At 43.0% G+C, this 16,436-nt stretch overlaps 2 protein-coding genes across 2 annotated transcripts in view; one reads left to right on the top strand and one right to left on the bottom strand.

Annotated features, from left to right (window-relative positions):
* The window catches only part of MAPKAPK3 (MAPK activated protein kinase 3), a 112,640-nt gene extending 101,872 nt beyond the window's left edge, over positions 1–10,768 (bottom strand). The window contains exons 1-2 of the mRNA XM_051627533.1: positions 10,753–10,768; positions 10,349–10,432 (exon numbers count right to left, since the gene is read on the bottom strand). The gene's annotated coding sequence lies outside the window, so the exon portion shown is untranslated. The remainder of the gene's footprint in view (positions 1–10,348; positions 10,433–10,752) is intronic.
* C9H3orf18 (chromosome 9 C3orf18 homolog) overlaps positions 1–16,436 on the top strand; it is a 107,641-nt gene that overhangs the window by 51,561 nt on the left and 39,644 nt on the right. The gene's annotated exons all lie outside the window — the stretch shown is intronic.

Raw genomic sequence — 16,436 nt, 5'->3', positions numbered from 1 at the left:
AGGATATAATCTGAACTAAGAAAGGAAAGAAGCAACTCAGAGGTGCTCATTTTGTCACACTGTATTGAGATATTATTTGGAACCTGAGAATACCCTTCTAGATGAAACACGCTCCTGCATTAAAACCCAGCAACATTATTCAAGGAAAAGAAAAGGATGTTTATTGTTATTCCACTGCCACAGAAGGGAAATTGGTAATTTTGTCATGCAATCCTGAGAAGCATTTACTTTCTCCTACAGATGCCTTTCCTTTCCCAAAGCTGCCAGCATGGTTCACTTTCATGCTCCACTGTGAACTGGATCACTGTGTACCTTGTACAACTTTTGTTATATAAAAGCTGTACTGAGCATATTATTAGTTTACACACTGTCCTTTCTCTTCTGTATCTCTTATTAGATCACAAAGAATAAAGAGTTCATCTCAGCTATGAAATAAACATAAATGCCTGCTGCAAGACTGAACAAGGCTGAGGTACAGATATTATAAAGAAGCAGAGATCTGAGTGATCTAAGCTGCAATAACCATCTTACAGTTAGTGTAATGCATAAGGTACAGTTCAAACCACAAATTAGCAATAATATGGAATCAAAGTTAAAAAAATAAAGATCAGAACTTTGCCTTGAAGGATGGCCTTTTAAATCAAATAAAATGTTTTCAGTTCTGTCAAACAGAATTTTCTTCCCAGCATTTTTGAGGACTATGGATATTTTTCCATTTCTTGTGCAGATGTACATAAAACCTTCTCATTTTTGCATCTATTAAAAACTAAACATTTCAGTTTTCAAAGGCTACTGGCGTTGGTCTTGACTCTCCTGTCTAAAGAAAGAAGTGAGAACTCAATTTAAGCCTCATGGTTCAGGCACACAAGTAAGGCTGGATTTGTTTCCTTTTAATACAAATGGAATAGTGAGACAAACCAAAAATGACCTTGTGCTGATACAGTTATCTTGGGAAACGAATGCTTTCACCCATGCTTAGTTTACCAGAGGGGGAACAAGTGAAAGGGAAATATATTAACTTTTCAGAGAACTCTACAATTAACTCCAACACTAAAAATTAATATTAAGCACAATTCTCTACTTCTTCCTTCCTTGCTTACATAGGAACAAACAGTGCTAGCAGTTGGAATAAATAAACACAAAGTTAATACAGTACCATTTTGTCAGCAGACTGTTGCAGCCACATTGCCACAATTGTGCTGACCAAGACTGATCAATTTGCTTTGTCCTCATGTCACCGTGCCTCTCCATCACTCCAACAGCGAGGAAAGGAGGTCAAACAGATGAAGGGTTCATTCATGCCTACTCTGAGACAGCTTTACTCTGTCAGAGATAAAGAAGCACTACTGCAAACCAGACTTGAGCCCAAGCTGCTCCATGTTCTCTCTGCAGCTGAAATACTCCTGATTTACACCTAGCACCTCTCTGGTTCTGAGAAACACCTGCAGAAAGGGCAAGCATTTATCAGCCCTCACCTCCCAAGTAAAAAGCTTATGTTATCACAGGTGTGCCCTAGTTCCCAATCCAGTCACTCAGATACTTCAGAGGTCATCCATCCACAACGTGGACCAAGCTCATCACAAAGCTGGCAGAACTTAACACATGAAGACTCAAGAACCAGAATGTTTTCAAATAACCTGGTCATTGTTTTTGTCATAACTTCAAAAACAATGAAAAGAAATCCCACACTATTTGATGCTCCTCAACATGTACCTCTGTATGTACATCATAAATACAGCTCTCGGAGAGCCTTCTGCTAAAGTTACTGAAAAGCCCATGAGCTTGATGTGAGCTATCAACTTCAAATCTTCAAAATGTCTGCCAGCAGAGACAGCAGTTTGGAGACAAGCACCCACATGAGCTGGTATGATCAGAGCAAATGATCCTCCAAACCTTCTTTGAAGAGATTTTATCAGAGCTGGGCAGGCAACTGGCAGGTTGTGAGTCACTTGCTGTGAGTCACAACTACCATTAGCCCCTCCCAGCAGTATTAGGATTTAAGGTGGAAAATTACAGGTGTGTTGCAGCCCAAGGTTGTGTAACAGGTCAGCCTGCATGATTGCATTTCAGATACTTCCAACGGGTCAGCCTGCATGATTGCATTTCAGCACTTCCAACAGGTGTCCATGTGAATGGCTCAAGAATGGTGAAGGTGCAAGCACTTCAGAAAAATGGGTAAAACAAGAAGCACTACATCTTCATAGAAACAGGTTAGAAGAGAAGCACCTCACACTGTGATATGCAATGATACTTACAGCTAAAATTAACTTTTACTAGATTATGCCCTGTCTCTATATTATAACCCTAACCATGAGCCAGTGAAATTAACAGCAAATGCCTCATCACCTGCAAGAACAGTTTAGTATGGCTCCTCCTGGTCAACTGCAACACAGAAGAGCCAGACCAAAAGGCACAACATTGAAGCTAGTGTAGCTGGGGATTTGTATAGGTTTTTCTCAGAGCATTACCTCACATTAGCTCACCTCCTCAAATGGATTTCCTCTCCAGAGTCTAGCATAGTATCACACAAACATCCCTTCCTCCTCCTCCTCGGCTGTTCAGCTACATTTAAATCTAACCTTTGGGCAGCAGACAACACAGAATGCAGACTCCCTTGATTCAGAATTTAAGAAGTGTCATCATCCATAATCAGAGAAGTGGACATCAAAAACTACATCCACCTCAGTAGCTGGCACTGAGGTCTGTATTACAAAGACTGTAGAAGATCATGCCCAGCCAGGGAAAGATGGGGTATACCTCACTTCCTGTGGCCTCCTTCTTCATATTATTAATCCATCTTCTAATGTCATATGCTCCTTCTTTTCATCTGCTGCATCTTCCCAATGAGACTGTGAGCAGTGACTGAACTGAGCATGGGAGGGCTTCCGCATAGAAGAAGTTTTTTCCCCTCAGATATTTTTAGACAAAGTGCCACAAAATATGATGCTGTGGCACTGGTTATAGTTGACATATTTCAAGAACAGGCTCACATCACTTAGATCTGAACCAACCCATAGGGATGGGTCAAGTTCCATGCTGCCAGGCTCCCTGTCTGCTGTATGGAAAAATATCTATAAATCCCCTGTAGCTGCCTTGTCTTTCAAAGAAGGCAGCAAGGCCCTGTCCATCAGGTGTTGGAATTCTGCAAAGAAGAATCAGCACAGGGCTCCCAGTGTCTTCTCATGATGGCAGTTGTTTTAGTTCTTAACTTTTTCGTTTGTGGCAGCAAGAACCCATCTCAGTGAGAGCAGATGTGCTGCTCTGGCAGCTGCCAAGCTCACCGTGGGGTCAGGAACGGCTGGTAGGAGGACAGGAGATGGGGTGTCTTTTATATCAGAGTTGCACTTACATCTTAAGTGAGCTACAAGTGGAGAATGTAACTTCTAGAATAAAGACTTTTCATTATTCAGTGCAGGGATTTTATCCTTTTAATGGAAAAATCTTGACAATCATGAACAGGAGCACTCAGGTTACAGGGAAACTATGGCTGTGTTTTTCAATCTCTCTTGTGAAATGAAATGCAAACTCAACCAGTTTCCTCAATCTGAATTTATGTACACACTCTTTGGGATTCATGTACTCCACCCCCCATTACTTATTGTCAGACTGAAGCTAATGCCAACTAGAGTTGAACAGGTTCTTCGCAATGACCCTCATCATGGCACAAGTAAGTGGAAAGACTGAAACTCATTATGAGGGAGGTGATGAGCATCTCATTCTGACAGGACAAGCAGGACTGCATTTGTGTGTGAAAAAAAGGACCCTCTGATGAGAAAAAAAACCCTGTGTTTTTTGTTTGTTTGTTTGTTTTTTCAATTCAGCTATCCCTGCTAACCGGCAAATATCATGCAACTTTCTTTTCTTATTGAAGAAGTCTGCTTGGGTTGCTTCACTGACATCTGCTTTTCCACGCAACTGAGGGTGGGTTGACACCCACTGTTAGTTTTTGCAAGCACTCAGTCTGTAGGGCAGCCCTTGTAGCTATGTAAACCAGGATAAACGTGATTTTGCAGCTAACTCATACAGGCAGCAGACAGGAGATGTGGCAGTGAAACACGGTAAAAAGATACAGCAAACATTTTCCAAACATTTCCATTATTCTGAGAGCAATGCCATTCTGCAATGTCCACAGCTGAGACAGATTCTCAATACAATTTACGGGAATACACAAACCCATGACCACCCACTGTTCCAAGCTTGAACATCTTGCAAAAATTAAAGTTTCAAAACTGAATGTGCACTCAGGACAAAACTCACAAGTTTACAACTACTAATTTTTCAGAATTATTTAGGTCCTTTTTCCACTGCAATTACATCACTGCTGTGCTTTGGAGTAACCAATACCAAAAAAGGAAGGCAAGTGAGAGTGGAGCCCTTTGTTTGTTATTGCTGTTTTGTTGAAATTAAGATAACAAAAAAATAGCTCTTTGATGTGCAAAAGTTCCTTACATTGAGTTACAAAGAAAAGGAATTAAGCCAGTACACTACATACCAAGCATCTTATTTGGTTTCATTTAAGTTGTCACGGAAAGACATGGAAGAACGGAGTAGCAGAGGAAGAAAGGAAAACAAATGGAAAGAAACACAGAAATTTGTTTTGACTACCCCCTATACAGACTATCCCCTATGTTAAACTGACAGAGAATCATAGAATGCCAGGTTGGAAGGACCTCTCCTCATGGAAAGGGTCATTAGACATTGGAATAGACTTCCCAGGAAAGTGGTGGAGGCACTGTCCCTGGATGTGTTTGAGGAAAGGCTGGATGTGGCACTTAGTGCCATGGTCTATCTGTTGTGGTGGTGTTGGTCATAGGCTGGACTTGATGATCTTAAAGGTCTTTTCCAGCCTTGGTTATTCCATGATTCTGTGATTCAAGGATCATCTGGTCCAACCTTTTTAGATAATACTGTAGTTTGTATGAGGTGGCTCAGAACCCTATCAAGCTGAGACTTAAAACTGTACAATGTGGGGGAATCTACCACTGCCTTGGGAGACTAGTCCAGTGTTCAACTGTCCTCATGGTGAAAAATTTACCTCATGTCCAATCAGAATCTTCCCAGGAGCAACTTGTGCCCTTGTCTTTTCCATGCAACTCCTTGTTAACAGGGAGTCTCCATCTTCTTGGTAGCCACTCTTTATGTACTGGAACATTGTAATAAGAGTACAAAAGAATTTGTGGAAGATCTCAGAAGGAGACTGATCCATCTTAGTTACAGTTTCCTTAGCCTTTCAACTTCTTAGTAAGTGGTGTTTGCTGTATTCATCTCTTCTATTTGCCAAGAGAGAAGACTGTGAGCTACTCAGCATGTCACTAGGCTCCTTCCAAATGCCTCTGTTTCTCAGGCAAACTACCTAAGGCAGCTTGGAACAGAGATATTCTTGTCATATCTGAACAGGCATTGTTAGGACAACTGAGGACAAAACTTTTGTCTCTACAGAATAATAAGTCTCTCACTCTATCCTTCAGATACTGTAGGAAAAGAAAAGTGACAGAAAAATCAATTTTTCCTCCAGGCTACAGATCTACGTCTCACAGAATCCAACCACAGCTTTTAACTTCTGGAAACTAGACAGAAAGTCAGACCTATCACAATGGTATCAGAATATTTAACACTCCAAATTTTCAGAAGAGGGAGCTAATCTTGTAGGAATTATCCATTAACAAATGTAAATAATTTAAATGTTACAATCTTCAGCTGATGAAACAGTCTTAGCTTAGTGTGCCAGTCTCGTAGTAACTGCTGATGATCATTTTTTTTTGTAATGATAAAAGACTCTGCTGGGAAGAGTAAGAGTAGGATTGCACTCATCTTCAGACAGGCTATGTTAGAACACAACTTTTTGTCTTCATTTATAGTAGGTAAGACCAGGATTCAATCCTGTTTCTCTTGATCTGTCAGGTCAAATGGGGAGAAACATCCCTCAAAGTCAACAGCAACTGCAGATCATGCATCCCTGAGGGCTGGGTGTCTGCCTCTTGTTATTTTCCCTCTGCCTACCAAAATCCCTGCTGAGAGACTTGAAAATGCAAGAGCAGAACAGTTTAATAAGCTGGAGCCAAAAGAAGCTGGACACTTCTGAAAAACCTGCAATGCTTCACATCATCAGCTAAGAGCTTCTGGGAAATGCAATTTTTTTGTCCACTTTATCCCTCCAATGCATTGACTCCATCGATAAAAGACAACTTTTCAACACTCTGCTTAGTTTTACTGCCAAGTCAGGACCATGCTGGGAGACAAAAATGTCTATTAGTATGAGAAAAATGCTGCATGGAAAACCAAACTCAGCAGAGCTACACCACAGATAGCATGGCAAAATACAAGGCAGATTTTTTTCCTCAGATGGGCAATACTGCTCCTCCAGCTTTCTCTCATGTATCTCCGAGACTCTTCAGGTCTGCAGCCAGATGGAATGAGAAGTAAACTCTCTCTTTGCCCAGAATCCTCATGTCTGATCAAGAGCTGAAAAAAGATACTTGATCTGCGTGCTCTACTATCTCTTCTTTAATTCCTCACGCTTCTGTCTAGATACAGCTTCTATTTCTTGCTTGCTTCTTGCATTTTTTGTCCCAGTTGCAAAGAATTGCCCTTCTGGGAATACCTTTTTGTGTACCACATTAATGGCAGAAGTTAGCTGGTTGGTTTTTTTGCTTATCTATTTGCATTTTCCTCTCAAGTTCAGCTTATCCTATAGGTGACCGTTCCTCAGTTCTGTCCTGGGATAACCCTGTAATGTTCAAAACACTTCCATGAAATTACTTAACTTTCTCTTAATCAAAAAATTTACCAACACAGTTTCAAGCTTGTTACAAGCCAAAAAGCTGGTTTGCAAAAGGATCTGAGCACCTCCTCTGACAAAGACAGCTCTGCTGAACTTTGCTAACCTTCCTTCTACAGTTTCATGCCAAAAGGCTCTCTTGGAAAGTCTCCAGCAAAATAGTAGGTGTTCTCAGAACAGGTCCTAAAACATCCCAATCTTTTAGGAAGGAGGAATTAAGGGCACAGAGACAAAACTACACTATTACAGCCACAATGTGGATCTGTCCCAGAATGGAGCAGAAAATGGCAGCAACCGGGAAGCTGAAAGGGAAGATTTAGCACAGAGTCCTAATGGTCAAGGTTTGGTTCTAAAAAATGCTCTGAAAAGGCTCTAAACTTAGCCACTTTGATGAAGTTTCTGTTCTTAAACACTAGATACAGCCAAAGCAGCCTTGTAACTTGGCTATTGATTCTTAATTATGGCTGCTGACTGCTGCTTCCACGTCCTGCTGCAACTTGTCCTCCTGTGTAGACTACTGGTTCAGGCTGTCTATAGCATCAACATGCATAAAATAAAATGAGACACTGTCAGAGATTTAATTTGCTCTCCTTTTGTTACTGCAGGCTCCTTAGGCTTCTTTACAAAGCTCCTTTGGTTTCCATTTCTCCCTTTGAGAGACTGCTTCAGAATCTCACTCCTCTAGTGGTTCAAAATCTTATTTCCAGGCTAAGTTCATTAATAGCAAATTTGTACCAATTTGTCCTTGTGTCAGGATTGATTTTTATTGTAAAGACCCTTTCTTCTCCTCTAGTATTTACTTTCCAATGAAGTGTTTACAGAGAGACAACACGTTCCTCTCCCAGTCTTTGTTATGCCAGGCAAAACAAACTCATGGCGTTTCATTCTCTCTCATCTGCTCAGCTTTCTGTCTCTTATTCATCCTCCTAGCCCTGCTCTGCACCTGCTCCTGTGTGATCACATTTTTCTGACAGAACTGTACACAGTGTTCTTGGCACGCTCTTGCATCTTGGTTTTAAACATCCCTGTTTGTGGCAGGACTACAACCCTATCAGCCCTGACACTTCACCATATGTTCCTATTGCTATCTAAGTTCCTCTGCTGCCTCCAGCAGCCTCCTCAGCACTCAGCTCATTCCCTCCTCTACTCCCATCTGCCAGCAGCTCATGCATGTCACTCCCACACTGGCTAGGGACACACATGGCCTGAAGCAGGTGCCAGCACAATGTCCTGTGCTTCTGCAGGACTCTCCCACACACAGTGCAGGTACCAGGGGCACTGCCCTGCTCCCCAACTTTAAAACAAGCAAACTCCCACAGAAGACTCCTCTGATCCTATGCCTGCCAGGCCTCCTTCCCCTTCCCTTGTTGCCAGGCCTTCTGGTCAACACTGGCTCTCTGGTCTTCAACCCTGGCTCAGTCAGAAGTGACAGAAGGACAGAGACTCCCTTAGGCCCCCCATCTAAGACTTCTGTCCTGTTCAGAAGTACAAAGCCTTTACCTAGAATCTACAAGCTCCAAAAATGCAGCCAAACAACCTCTTCAGAATGGTCAAGTACATCCACTGAACTTTCCCTGATGACATGAATACACGGGACAGTTCTCCTCAGGCTGCTCTGCTAATGAAACACCAGTTCCCTGCTCCCAGGCAGAATTCCTGCTGACTCAATTACACTGGGATTTCCCTGCAGCTTCCCCTGTCATGGACATAGCTATGATGCCTGCCTTTTGCCTAGCCTTTCAAAGACCCACTTTCAGTAGAAACCCAGACATGGCACACAAAATACCTTTTAAGTACACCCAAAGGCTTTTTCATACTTGCATAAAGAATCCCTTTGGACATAGCTGAACCCAGATCTTAGCCTGCGGAATAAAGAATTTTTCCATTTTCCAAACTTCAATCTAACCCAGTGAATTGGGGCAAGTGGGGACATGTGTTGTTTTATGGAAATAAAATTCAGAGAAGCACACCCATGGGAATTTGTCCAGTGCTATTTCAGTGGCATAGTTCCAGAAACTGCCCTCATACCCTGCCTTCACTCATGCATTGCTTCCAGATCCTAGCAGTACCAATGGCCTTAAGGTCACACAGCAGAAACCAGTTAATGAAATCTGCTTGTTCTACACTAACACAAAAACTTTCACTCATCCTCTTATCTCTGCATTTGCAACAAAGCTGTCAGGATCTTTATTTCTGTCTTCTGGAGAGCTTAGCCCTCTGCGTTAGGCAAGAGTTTCTTTCGCTAATAATATCACAAAAATGGAATTATTTAAATCAGTGGAGCGAGGTGAACATGGCAGCTGTGTCTTGCTAACGGCAGACCAGTTTCAGCAGCACACTGCTGACGCATGTTTCTCTGCTGGGTTACTTTACATCTTAAAACCAATGAGGCCTACATTGTGTACCAGTTCCCATGAAAATACCCTACTTATAAATCCCATTGCCACTGCAGTTCTTTGCCATGCCACAGCCCAGACACACTCTTTCATTATGGAAGCTATTGCCAAATTGAACATCTTCACTGAAAAACAAACAAGCAACCTGTTTCTATGGTATCAGTTTGTTTTCTTTTAACTGTATGGTGTGATAGCTGCATGGATTTAATTTAAGACTATCTGATAAACTCTTCACCTGTGCCATAAGACACACTGGAATCTGGTTCCCCAAACTGTGGCTTCCCACCAGTGCCTGCAGTGATGACTGCTGAAAGGTTACCACAGAAACACCTTCCTCCACAAGAGCAGCAAAGGCCCATCCACTACTCAGCAAATCCCAGTGCAAAGCACAACAGAAAAGGAAACTTTGGCTCTATTAATCCTGTGGTCTCCCAGTCAGGCATGCTGTCTTCCCTGCTCACACCATCCTGGGGTTTTTTTGGAACCCTTTTGTGTTGCTTGTTTGGGCAGCACCTTAGGAAAAAGAAATAGGCATGACCACGTTTGCCATTTCCTCCACATGGAAAGATGTCTCCATGGAAGAGGCCCAACAGGGAGAGAACACTGTCCTTCCCCCCTGCCAGGGGCAGGAAAGACAGCAGCTGTTTGACCAGTATGTGTCTGCCCTCAGGATAAGAAGACTTATTTCACATCTGATGTGATGTGTTACGAGCAGTGCAGGAGCCAGAGAGGAGCAGCTCGGGCAATGAAAGAATTTTGAGGATTTTCACTACAGATACTCAATTTTACATTCCTACTGAGAAACATCTAAGTTTTTCCTACTTGCAATGCTAAGAAATGTAACAAAGAGGGAAAGATAGAGAGGTAGTAGAAAAGCACCATCAAAACATCCTCCTGGAAAGAACTTATTTTAAGAAGATTATTTTTTAATTTGTTTTTTGAAAGAGCATTGATTTTGATCAAAGTTCCTGCCATTGCTACCTGGAACAGCTTTGCTTCTGGCAGTTCAGAAGCTCTACTTCATAACTTCCAAATTATACATATTTTATCTCAGAGGTTTTTATTCCAAGTGCATCATTATTACCTTGCCCCGACATGAAAGAAACAGTGAAGCATTTTATTACATTTTCGATCATCAAGATGAATTGCTACTTACTACAAAACAAAATGTTACCTGCTTTTCTAGATGAGGATATTTCTGGGTGTTGTAATGGCACTGCCAGACTTTCACTACACTGCAAATACAGGACTTCTTGTTCTAGAGAACAAGAGAAGATATTTCAGTCATATGAAGCAGCAGTTCTTATTAATTAAAAAAAAAAGGTAACCAACTACTGTATTTTCTTATACAATATACACACTGTGACCTAATACTACATTTACTTAGCAAATCAGAAGTAAGCATAAGCAGTACAACAACTTCAAATGCATGTAACTCAAAAAGTCAGAAATCCCAGAGCAAAACATTTCTAAAACTCAAAATCTAGGACACAGTGTCCTCATAGGAAATTAAAAAAATAAATTATCTAATTCTGATTAAAGAGGAGGAAAAATAACAAACAAGCTTTACAGACTCACAGCTTCCCAGGAAACAGCAATTCTGAGTTAGGCTAATGAACGTTAACTCTGAGAGGCCTGAGCAGGATTTTTTGCTAGGAACAAAGTCCAAGAGGATCAGGACAGAGGGAATTCTGCAGGGATCCATGGTGCAAACAGTGAGGTTATGGCAGGCTGGGCACAGCTGAGTCCAAGAGCACTCCAGGGCTAAGAAGAGCTTTGGAGGAGTGAGGCACTGTCAGAAGAGAAGAGCAAGGAAACAAAGGGCTGCCTGCACTCTTCTGCCCACTGTCTGCGGGAAAGCAGCACGCCAGACCTCAGGAGGCAGAAGTGCCAAGCTCCTGTGTGGGAGGTACACTGCTATCCATAGAGCTCAGGGCTCTACTGGCAAGTACCCACACCTCCCAGAGGATGCCCACGTTGTCTAGAGGGGTGGTCAGGAGAAGGTAGGCCTTCAGCAGCTGTATGGTGCCTCCCTTCTTGCTTTTCCAGACCCTGCATAAGCAGGGGAGGGAGCTTGCAAGCACCAACTGCTGCAAAGTCAGGATTTAAAGCGGTTATTTTGTGATCAAGACACCAACAACAGGCTACAGGGCATTCATCTAGATGTGCTCATCTTTCAATTTTTGTGCTCATGACTTAGCCTGGCCTTCATCCTGGCCCTACTTAGTAATAAAGTTACTTAATTACTAAATATTTGACTAATTTCATTAAATTATCCAGCTTTCACAAGTTACAAAGACCACCTCCCAAAGACTCAATTTTCACTCTCAATGTATTTATTCTCCTTTTCCTCCCTACATGGGCAATGATGGATGGAAAAGCCAAATTAAATTAATACCTAAATACATCCACATTCTTGGCTTTATTGCTGGTCAATAGGGCACAAAATCAAGCCCTGAAGCAGAACAGATGACATATCTGCTAGGCTTATGGAACTTAGCATGGAGTTTATTGCACAGTTCAGGACCTGCATCACATGTGTGTGTGCTTGTGTGTTACTGAGGTGGAAAAAGTCATGATGCTGAACAAAGGTCTTCTGTCTGCTGACACAAACAAGACAAAAAACTCACTGACCTGGAAGTTAAAGTACAAAATCTACTTTCAGCCTGAGTGCTCACTGCCTATACACATTAAATGAACAAGCCCTGTTTAACTGAAGTACAATCTTCATCTGCTCTTCTGAAGCAAAGAGAGCATAAGCCAGCATCATGGCCCCCTCTCAGCAAACCCCATCAGCAGCTAAATGACATGAAGGACAATACAAGACAAAACTGCTTTATAAATCAGGATTTTTCTGTCACAAGCTTACTCTAGCAGAAATAAATTTATCTAGCATAAAGAAATTTATCCACGTAAGCCAACAACATTGGCAGGGGAGAATTACAAAACAAGATAGTGGCAGGGGAACAGAGTACTGAGAGCTTAGAGAGAGATGGAGCAACCTGTGAGAAATGCTTCTAAGCACTATAGCAATACAAAACCACTATGAACTGCAAATCCTCCAAGAAGCACTCCAGAAAAGCAGCAATGCTGAATTCAAAAGGGATAGTGGAAAAGGCACTCCCAGATCAGCAGCAGAGTTATATGGAAAAGGAGAAAAGATGTGTCAGCTTAACAGCCTCCAGGCTCTGGAAAGGCTTAAATTATTGACTGGATGCTTGTTTCACAGAACAGAAACACCACATATCACCAGGTGAGCCAACTTCAACCCAGCTGGAGAGTGGAATTACTCCACTGAGGTCAACAGAGTTGTAAAAGCCTACTTGGGACTTATAGCTGGAACACCAAAGCACTAGTCAAACCTAAGTTATTAATCATAAGCCAAATGCCAGCTCAGGAATTTTATAATAATTCCAGCCTTTTTCAACAACACAAACAACTGTATTCACCAGTGTCTCAGATAAACAGTGAGGATTTTGATGGCCACTCTTCTAGCACCTTTGCCAGGTACTGTGGCCCTTACAGCAGCTCAGGCTGCCAGGTAATGGCTCTGCAGCAGCAGGTCATGTGCCATCAAGATGACGGGCCTGCCACCCTCTGCACAGGCTGTGGTGTATATAAAATCACAGGAGACAAGTGAATGAGCAAGAAAGGAAGAAGCAGCAGATAGAGAGCTAAAGCTACAGGCAGCAGCTACCATAAAGTGGAAATCAACATCTCCCATGTACGAATTGCTGAACATGTCCCACCAGAAGCAGAGTTCTTCCTCCCATCCAGTCACCTAACCATACAACCAGTGTTTATAGAAACATGGGCAAGTGTCATCTCTGTGACACACTTTGAGCAGTGCTCTGCTCTTGATGAACAAGGCTCCTCAGAGTTCCATGCTCTGTCCACTGTTGCTTGCCCATGGTCTGTAGTCCATCAGAAAGTATCCACACTGGAGAAGGTGCTCCAATCACTCTTCGAAGTACAGACATTAGGCAGAAATGCTCAGAGTTTGCCTTCTATGTACAACTTGTACTTTATGGAGACTCAGCTCCACACTCCTACTCATTGTTTCAGACTGGCAAAGCAGGAGTGTTGCAGCAGAGGCCTTCCCTCCTGAAACCTCAGCTTCATTTTAACACACCCTTTCTCAAGAATTTTGTCTTCTCTAGATGAACTTCATGTAATAGTCTCCTTCCCACTTCCCTCCTCCTCCATCTGTCACTTGCTTATGTCCAGGTCCTCCAGTGTTCAGTAAAGGCTGTGCCAGTAACACAAATTGTGAAAATTACCCTCATGTCATACCTCAAGACTGAGGCTTACAAAACTGAACATTTATCTGGTCATGCTCTCCCATCCTTTCCTCATGCAAACAGGAAGGAGTAGCAATAACTACCTCTTTATCTCCAGGCACTAATCATCCTCCCAAGTGCCAGCAGGGATGGTTGTCCTATTTAAAGAATCAAGAAAGGAAGGAACAAGCACAGCTATAGCTAGGTTACCAGAACTGCCATTAAGAGCATTTGAGCTCTTCCTGTGACTCTGCCATGGTCCTTCCTTTGCTGTGCTTCAGTTTCTTGCCCCACCTGCTGCCCCTGGATATTTAGATGGCAAAGTCTTCTTTGCCATGCTGCAAATTCCAGCCCGGGAGCTGAGAATTCCTGCAATGTCTCCTGATGTTCTCTGCCATGGACAGGACAAAGCCTGAGACTATTTATGTAGCCCTTTGAGGCAAGTTAAACCCAGAGCAAATATTTAATGGGGAAAAGGTTCCTTCTTCGCCAGGCAGCAGCATGTTCCCATGCAGTTGTTGTAAGGACTTATACCCTGTGGGTCACGGTTATCATCCTGTGTCAGGGTGGATGCAACAGAAATAGCACATTGATGTCCACTCTGCCCAAAATACTAGGATGAGCATGCAAGACATAGAATAGTGCCCACTGAGGTCTGCTGTTGAAGGGAGAAGATGAAGCATACCTTTAGAGCTAGAAGCTGCCACTTAAACAAAGCTATAGTTCTGACATTAACCACATAAAGGAGACAAACCACGGAGATCACAGCACACTGCAGCACTTCTCTCCACCTGTCTGCAATAGCAACATATTTGATGCTCAAGTACTGTAAACAAATGACTTGCTGTGGTGAACAGGATGCACTTTCTCAGCACTCTGCAGCAGGCTGGTTCATCTCTGCTTCACCCTCTCATCACCCTCAGAGATGTGCTTCTTGCAGAAAAGCTAGTGCTAATACTTTGCCTGACTACCACATCCTCTGGTTTTGCACTGGAAGCACTGGAAATCAGCAAAGCAAATCTCATTGATCGTGCTGCAGCAGTGTGGTGTGCTCTGACACCAAGAAGCAGATGAAATGGACTTCACAGAAGATGGCTCATTCTTCGCTCTTTCTGGATGTAATTGAAGATGAGATCACCACAGGACAGTCACTGTCCTTTCTGAAGCATCTTCCATATAAAATACTCTTCATAATGGTCTGTAAAACAACAAAGGGAGACCATTCCGACTCTAACATCAGGGAACAGAGTAAACAATAATACACCCAAGGTCAGGCCTGCAGTTTTTTCACACCGCAGGGATCTGAATCCAGAATTGGTGACCATCAGTACAGGATGGAGCCGCTGGCAAGTTTCCAGCAAATGCAGCATTAAAGTTCCCAGAGGGCGCAAAGTGGAACATCAGCTTCTTTGCCTCTGACTTAGCAACAAGATGGAGAAGAGAGTGCAAGTCACACATGCTTTTGAGAACAACTGCAATTACTCAGGCCTTGCTTGTAGGCAGGAACTGCTGCAAACAGGTTCCCCCTTCTTTGTCATCCCCACCCACACTGTCCCCAACAGTGAAATCCACAAGCTTGAGAGAAAAAACCCTAAAGCAGTTTACTCATGAGCATATTCCTTGAAAAACAGCTGATTTTGCCAAAAAGTCCAGTGCATATGGAGTTGGTATCCCACACGACACCACACTACCTCCTACTTTGAAAAGACCACCCCAGGGCAAATCTTAGGAACAGTTCAGATGCAGACTGTGAGCCCCAGCTATGTCAGCCTAAACCCATCTGGCACAACCAAAGAGGTGACTGCAAGGCAGAAGAAAGCTGGGAACAGGTCTGATTCTGCAATTGGGACACTTTTTAGAACATCCTTGAGGCTATAGTAATTTCTGCTACCTGTCCCAGATGCAACAGCTGAATGCAGAGCATGGCCTGGCAGGATCCCAGGGCTGGAGGACGGTAGAATGTAAATAGCCTTCTCCATTCATGAGGAACTGGATGGACCAGGCTGAGACTTGAAAGCAGCTGCCAGCCAAAATAAACAGAGAAGGACTGTGACATGACTGTCCACAGGAAGGAACTTCTGAAACTTCCAACACTTAAAGCATATAAAAATATCTATGGGAGAGGAAATAGGCTGAAAATTGGATAATGTTTCTCTAGGTATCTCATCTTCTTGACTGTGAGAGAAAAGCCTTCTCTCACTGGGTATTTGTCCCTTTGGATGCAACCTGGAGTACAAATAGTAATTTATTAAAACTTAAAACAGCTTTGAAAACTTGTCCAAATAAAACGTTAATGCAAGTTTTGGCTTGGTCAGTACTTCAGGGTACTTACATGGGAACTACACCAGAACAAGAATAGTACTCTACATCTGTCCTCCAGCATACTAGAGATTGTCCAAGATCATGGATAAAAGTAGCCCTAGCGGGACTTCAGGCTTCCCATTAATAGCATGGGGTACGATCCCAGTCCTGTATCACAAGCTGTGAGGTCCCCTTCCAGCTTCCCTACACGAGCCCCACACCAAAGCTCTGTTTTACAGGAACAGAGGTTAAAGCCCCATTTTGCAGCTGAATCTCCACTGAAGTCCTCTGTTGACCCGACTTTTCCCATCGGGGGACTGCACCTTGCCATGCTCCCACGCAGCAGGAAGTCTGTGGCAGGACTGCTCCCCAGCACACAGCTAAGCTGGGACCACAGCACCATCTGCAGGGCTCTGCCAAAGACCAAGCTTTTAGTAGCTCCTCCTCGGGAAGGCCAGCATTACTCTAGCAGACACTTCACACCTGGTAACTCCAAATCACAGCACACACAACCACACTCTGCAGAGTCCTGGAGGAATACAGAGCCTCTCTGAAAGCATCACTTGAGGAAACAAATCACCGTTTTAATACAGTTCCAAAACCCCAGTCAGTTCCCAGAAAGCAAAGGTATGTCAGATCCTAGATTACATAAAATGCCTAGATTACATAAAAAGCATCAGC

Source organism: Apus apus, chromosome 9 (genome assembly GCF_020740795.1).
Source record: "Apus apus isolate bApuApu2 chromosome 9, bApuApu2.pri.cur, whole genome shotgun sequence".
NCBI classification, from domain to species: domain Eukaryota; kingdom Metazoa; phylum Chordata; class Aves; order Apodiformes; family Apodidae; genus Apus; species Apus apus.
This window is presented reverse-complemented; position numbering and strand designations above follow the sequence as displayed.